We start from the raw sequence: 7,183 nt of genomic DNA, 5'->3' as shown, positions 1-7,183 counted from the left end.
TCATATTTTTGACACGTTTTGGGCTCTTCATATTTTTCACACCATTCCAGGCTCTTCATATATTTGAACACCAATTCATACTCCTCCTATTTTCCAGACCGTTTCATGCTCCTCATATTTTTGACACCTTATGAAACTCTTCATATTTTTCACACCTTTTCAGACTCTTCATGTTTTTCAACACCACTTCATGCTCCTCCTATTTTTCAGACCTTTTCCTGCTCCTCATATTTTTGACACCTTTTGAAGCTCTTCATATTTTTCACACCTTTTTTGGCTCTTCATATTTTTCAACATCACTTCATGATCCTCCTATTTTTCAGACCGTTTCATGCTCCTCATATTTTTGACACCTTTTGAAGATCTCCATATTTCTCACACCTTTTCAGGCTCTTCATGTTTTTCAACACCGCTTCGTGCTCCTCCTATTTTTCAGACCGTCTCATGCTCCTCATATTTTTCACACCTTTTGAAGCTCTTCATATTTTGCACACCTTTTCAGGCTCTTCATGTTTTTCAACACCGCTTCATTCTCCTTCTATTTTTCAGACCGTTTCATGCTCCTCATATTTTGAAACCTTTTGAATCTCTTCATATACTTCACACTTTTTCAGGCTCTTCATGTTTTTCACCAACACTTCATGCTCCTCCTATTTTTTAGGCCATTTCATGCTCATCTCATTTTTGACACCGTTTGAAGCTCTTCATATTTTTCACACCTTTTGAAGCTGTTCATATTTCACACGTTTTCAGGCTCTTCATGTTTTCAACACCGCTTCATGCACCTCCTATTTTTCAGACCCTTTCATGCCCCTCATATTTTTCACACCTTTTGAAGATCTTCATATATTTCACACCTTTTCAGGCTCTTCATGTTTTTGAACAAAACTTCATGCTTCTCCTATTTTTCAGAGCGTTTAATGCTCCTCATGTACTTCACACCTTTTGAAGGTCTTCATATTTTTCACACCTTTTCAGACTCTTCATGCTTTTCAAAACCGCTTCATCCTCCTCCTATTTTTCAGACCGGTTCATGCTCCTCATATTTTTCACACCTTTTGAAGCTCTTCATATTTTTCACACCTTTTCAGACTCTTCTTGTTTTTCAAAACCGCTTCATGCTCCTCCTATTTTTCAGACCGTTTAATGCTCCTCATATTTTTGACACCTTTTGAATCTCTTCATATACTTCACACTTCTTCAGGCTCTTAATGTTTTTCACCAACACTTCATGCTCCTCCTATTTTTCAGACCGTTTCATGCTCTTCATATTTTTGACACCTTTTGAAACTCTTCATATATTTCACACCTTTTCAGACTCTTCATGTTTTTGAACACAGTTTCATGCTCCTCCTATTTTTTTGACCGTTTCATTCTCTTCATATTTTTGCCTACTTTTGAAGCTCTTCATATTTTTCACACTTTTTCAGGCTCTTCATTGTTTTCTACACCGCTTCATGCTCCTCTTATTTTTCAGCCCGTTTCATGATCCTCTTATTTTTCACACCTTTTGAAGCTCTTCATATTTTTCAAAACTTTTCAGGCTTTCATGTTTTTCAGCACCAGTTCATGCTCCTCCTATTTTTCAGACCGTTTCATGCTGCTCTCATTTTTTACACCTTTTGAAGCTCTTCATATTTTGCACACCTTTTCAGGCTCTTCATGTTTTTCAGGACCAGTTCATGCTCCTACTATTTTTCAGACCGTTTCATTTTCATTTCATTTTTTACACCTTTTGAAGCTCTTCATATTTTGCACACCTTTTCAGGCTCTTCATGTTTTTCAGCTCTACTTCATGCTCCTCCTATTTTTCAGACCGTTTCACGCTCCTCATATTTTTCACACCTTTTGAAGCTCTTCATATTTTTCAAACCTTTTCAGGCTCTTCATGTTTTTCAGCACCAGTTCATGCTCCTCCTATTTTTCAGACCGTTACATGCTCATCTCATTTCTTACACCTTTTGAAGCTCTTCATATTTTGCACACCTTTTCAGGCTCTTCAGGTTTTTGAACACCACTTCATGCTCTTCCTTTTTTTCAGACCGTTTCTTTCTCCTCATATATTTGACACATTTTGAAGCTGTTCATATTTTTCACACCTTTTCAGGCTCTTCATGTTTTTGAACACCGCTTCATGCTCCTCCTATTTTTCAGACCGTTTCATGCTCGTCATATTTTTCACACCTTTTAAAGCTCTTCATATTTTTCACACCTTTTCAGGCTCTTCATGTTTTTCAACACCACTTCATGCTACTGCTATTTTTCAGACCGTTTAATACTCCTCAAATTTTTGACATTTTTTAAGGCTCTTCATATTTTTCACACCTTTTCAGGCTCTTCATGTTTTTGAACATTGTTTCATGATCCTCCTATTTTTCAGAAAGTTTCATGCTCCTCATATTTTTGACACCTTTTAAACCTCTTCATATTTTTCACACCTTTTCAGGCTCTTCATGTTTTTCAACACGGTTTCATGATCCTCCTATTTTTCAGAAAGTTTCATGCTCCTCATATTTTTGAAACCTTTTGAAGCTCTTCATATTTTTCTCACATTTTCAGGCTCTTCCTGTTTTTCAACCCCATTTCATCCTCCTCTTATTTTTCAGACCGTTTCATGTTGCTCCTATTTTTCAGACCGTTTCATGATCCTCATATTTTTGAAAACTTTTGAAGCTCTTCATATTTTTCACACCTTTTCAGGCTCTTCACATTTTTCAACACCGCTTCATGTTCCTTCTATTTTTCAGACCGTTTCATGCATCTCATATTTTTGACTCCTTTTAAGTTCTTCATATATTTCACACCTTTTCAGGCTCTTCATGTTTTTCAACACCGCTTCATGCTCCTCCTATTTATCAGACCATTTCATGCTCCTCCTATTTTTCAGTTTCATGCTCTTCATATTTTTGACACCTTTTGAAACTCTTCATATATTTCACACCTTTTCAGGCTCTTCATGTTTTTGAACACCGTTTCATGCTCCTCATATTTTTCAGACCATATCATGCTCTTCATATTTTTGACACCTTTTGAAGCTCTTCATATTTTTCACACCTTTTCAGGCTCTTCATGTTTTTGAAAACAGTTTCATGCTCCTCCTATTTTTCTGACCGTTTCATGCTCTACATATTTTTGCCTACTTTTGAAGCTCTTCATATTTTTCACACCATTTCAGGCTCTTCATGTTTTTCAACACCGCTTCATGCTCCTCCTATTTTTCAGACCGTTTCATGCTCCTCATATTTTTGAAACGTTTTGAAGATCTTCATTTATTTCACACCTTTTCAGGCTCTTCATGTTTTTGAAAAGAGTTTCATGCTCCTCCTATTTTTCAGACCGTTTCATGCTCCTCATATTTTTGACACGTTTTGAAGCTCTTCATTTATTTCACACCTTTTCAGGCTCTTCATGTTTTTGAACACCGCTTCATGCTCCTCCTATTTTTCAGACCGTTTAATCCTCCTCATGTATTTCACACCTTTTGAAACTCTTCATATTTTTCACACCTTTTCATGCTCTTTATGTTTTTGAACACCATTTCATGCTCTTCCTATTATGCAGACCGTTTCATTCTCCTCATATTTTTACACCTTTTGAAGCTCTTCATATATTTCACACCTTTTCAGGCTTTTCATTTTTTTCAACATCACTTCATGCTCCTCCTATTTTTCAGACCGGTTCATGCTCATCTCATTTTGACACCTTTTGCGGCTCTTCATATTTTTCACACCTTTCAGGCTCTTCATGTTTTTGAACACCGCTTCATGCTCCTCCTATTTTTCAGACCCTGTCTTACTCCTCATATTTTTGACACCTTTAGAAACTCTTCATATCTTTCACACCTTTTCAGGCGCTTCATGTTTTTCAACACCGCTTCATGCTCCTCCTATTTTTCAGACCGTTTCATTCTCCTCATATTCTTGACAACGTTTGAAGCTCTTCATATATTTCACACCTTTTCAGGCTCTTCATTTTTTTCAACACCACTTCATGCTCCTCCTATTTTTCAGACAGTTTCATGCTCATCTCATTTGACACCTTTTGAAGCTCTTCATATTTTTCACACCTTTTGAAGCTCTTCCTATTTCTCACACTTTCTCAGGCTCTTCATGTTTTTCAACACCGCTTGATGTTCCTCCTATTTTTCAGACCGTTTCATGCTCCTCATATTTTTGACACCTTTTGAAGCTCTTCATATTTTTCACACCTTTTCAGGCTCTTAATATTTTTCACACGTTTTCATACCCTTCATGTTTTTCATCACCGCTTCATGCTCCTCCTATTTTTCAGACCGTTTCATGCTCCTCATATTTTAGACACCTTTTGAAGCTCTTCATATTTTTCACACCTTTTGAAGCTCTTCATATTTTTCACACGTTTTCTTGCCCTTCATGTTTTTCATCACGGCTTCATGCTCCTCCTATTTTTCAGACCGTTTCATGCTCCTCATATTTTTGACACCTTTTGAAGCTCTTCATATTTTTCACACCTTTTCAGGCTCTTCATTTTTTTCAATGCTACTTCTTGCTCCTCCAATTTTTCAGACCGTTTCATGCTCATCTAATTTTTGACACCTTTTAAAGCTTTGCATATTTTTCAAAACTTTTCAGGCTCTTCATGTTTTTGAACACCGCTTCATGCTCCTCCTATTTCTCAGACAATATCATGCTATTCATATTTTTCACACCTTTTGAAGCTCTTCATATTTTTCACATTATTTCAGGCTCTTCATGTTTTTGAACACCACTTCATGCTCCTCCTATTTTTCAGACCGTTTCATGCTCATCTCATTTTTACACCTTTTGAAGCTCTTCATATTTTTCACACCGTTTCAGGCACTTCATGATTTTCAGCTCCACTTCATGCTCCTCCTATTTTTCAGACCGTTTCATGCTCCTCCTATTTTTCATACCGTTTCATGCTCCTCATATTTTTGACAGCTTTTGAAGCTCTTCATATTTTTCTCACCTTTTCAGGCTCTTCATGTTTTTGAACTCCGATTCATGCTCCTCCTATTTTTCAGACCGTTTCATGCTCCTCCTATTTTTCATACCGTTTCATGCTCCTCATATACCTGACAGCTTTTGAAGCTCTTCATATTTTTCACACATTTTCAGGCTCTTCATGTTTCTGTACACCGCTTCATGCTCCTCCTATTTTTCTGACCGTTTCATGCTCCTCATATGTTTGACACCTTTTGAAGCTCTTCATATTTTTCAAACATTTTCAGGCTCTTCAAGTTTTTCAACACCACTTCATGCTCCTCCTATTTTTCAGACCGTTTTATGCTCATCGCATTTTTTACACCTTTTGATGCTCCTCATATTTTTCACGCCTTTTGAAGCTCTTCATATTTTTCACAACTTTTCAGGCTCTTGACGTTTTTGAACACCGCTTCATGTTCCTCGTATTTTTCAGACCGTTTCATGCTCCTCATATTTTTAACAATTTTGGAAGCTCTTCATATTTTTCACACCTTTTCAGGCTCTTCTTGTTTTTGAACACCGCTTCATGCTCCTCCTAATTTTTCAGACCGTTTCATGCTCTTCATATTTTTCACAGCTTTTGAAGCTTTTACTATTTTTCACACCTTTTCAGGCTCTTCATGTTTTTGAACACCGCTTCATCCTCCTCCTATTTTTCAGACCATTTCATGCTCCTCATATTTTTGAAAACTTTTGAAGCTCTTCATATTTTTCACACCTTTTCAGGCTCTTCATATTTTTGAACACCGCTTCATGGTCCTCCTATTTTTCAGACCGTTTCATGCTCCTCATATTTTTGACAGCTTTTGAAGCTCTTCATATTTTTCTCACCTTTTCAGGCTCTTCATGTTTTTGAACAGCGATTCATGTTCCTCCTATTTTTCAGACCGCTTCATGCTCCTCCTATTTTTCAGACCGTTTCATGCTCCTCATATTTCTGACAATTTTGGAAGCTCTTCATATTTTTCACACCTTTTCAGGCTCTTCATGTTTTTGAACACCGCTTCATGCTCCTCCTATTTTTCAGACCGATACATGCTCCTCATATTTTTGAAACCTTTTGAAGCTCTTCATATTTGTCACACCTTTTCAGGCTCTTCATGTTTTTGAACAACACTTCATGCTCCTCGTATTTTTCAGACCTTTTCATGCTCCTCATATTTTTGACACCTTTTGAAGCTCTTCCTTTTTTTCACACCTTTTCAGGCTCTTCATGTTTTTCACACCGTTTCATGCTCCTCCTATTTTTCAGACCGTTTCATGCTCCTCATATTTTTCACAACTTTTGAAGCTCTTTATATTTGTCACAACTTTTCAGGCTCTTCATATTTTTCAACACCGCTTCATGCTCCTCGTATTTTTCAGACCGTTTCATGCTCCTCATATTTTTCACACATCTTGAAGCTCTTTATATTTGTCACACCTTTTAAGGCTCTTCATGTTTTTTAACACCGCTTCATGCTCCTCCTATTTTTGAGATCGTTTCAAGCTCCTCATATTTTTAACACCTTTTGAAGCTCTTCATATTTTTCACACCTTCTCAGGCGCTTCATGTATTTGAGCACAGATTCATGCGCCTCCTATTTTTCAGACCGTTTCATGCTCCTCATATTTTTGACACCTTTTGAGTCTCTTCATTTTTTTCACACCTTTTCAGGCTCTTCATGTTTTTCAACACCGCTTCATGCTCCTCGTATTTTTGAGACCGTTTCATGCTCCTCATATTTTTGACACCTTTTGAAGCTCTTCATATTTTTCACACCTTTTCATGCTCTTCATGTTTTTCACACCGTTTCATGCTCCTCCTATTTTTCAGACCGTTACATGCTCCTCATATTTTTCACACGTTTTCATGCTCTTCATGTTTTTCACACCGTTTCATGCTCCTCCTATTTTTCAGACCGTTACATGCTCCTCATAATTTTCACACGTTTTGAAGCTCTTTATATTTGTCACACCTTTTCAGGCTCTTCTTGTTTTTGAACACCGCTTCATGCTCCTCCTATATTTCAGACCGTTTCATGCTCCTCCTATTTTTCAGACTGTGTCATGCACGTCTTATTATTGACACCTTTTGAAGCTTTTCATATTTTTCACACCTTTTCAGGCTCTTCATGTTTTTCAACACCGCTTCATGCTCCTCCTATTTTTCAGACCGTTTCATGCTCCTCATGTATTTCACATTTTTTGAAGCTCTT

The sequence above is a fragment of the Dama dama genome, unplaced genomic scaffold (assembly GCF_033118175.1).
Source record: "Dama dama isolate Ldn47 unplaced genomic scaffold, ASM3311817v1 ptg000096l, whole genome shotgun sequence".
Taxonomy (NCBI): Eukaryota; Metazoa; Chordata; class Mammalia; order Artiodactyla; family Cervidae; genus Dama; species Dama dama.
This window is presented reverse-complemented; position numbering follows the sequence as displayed.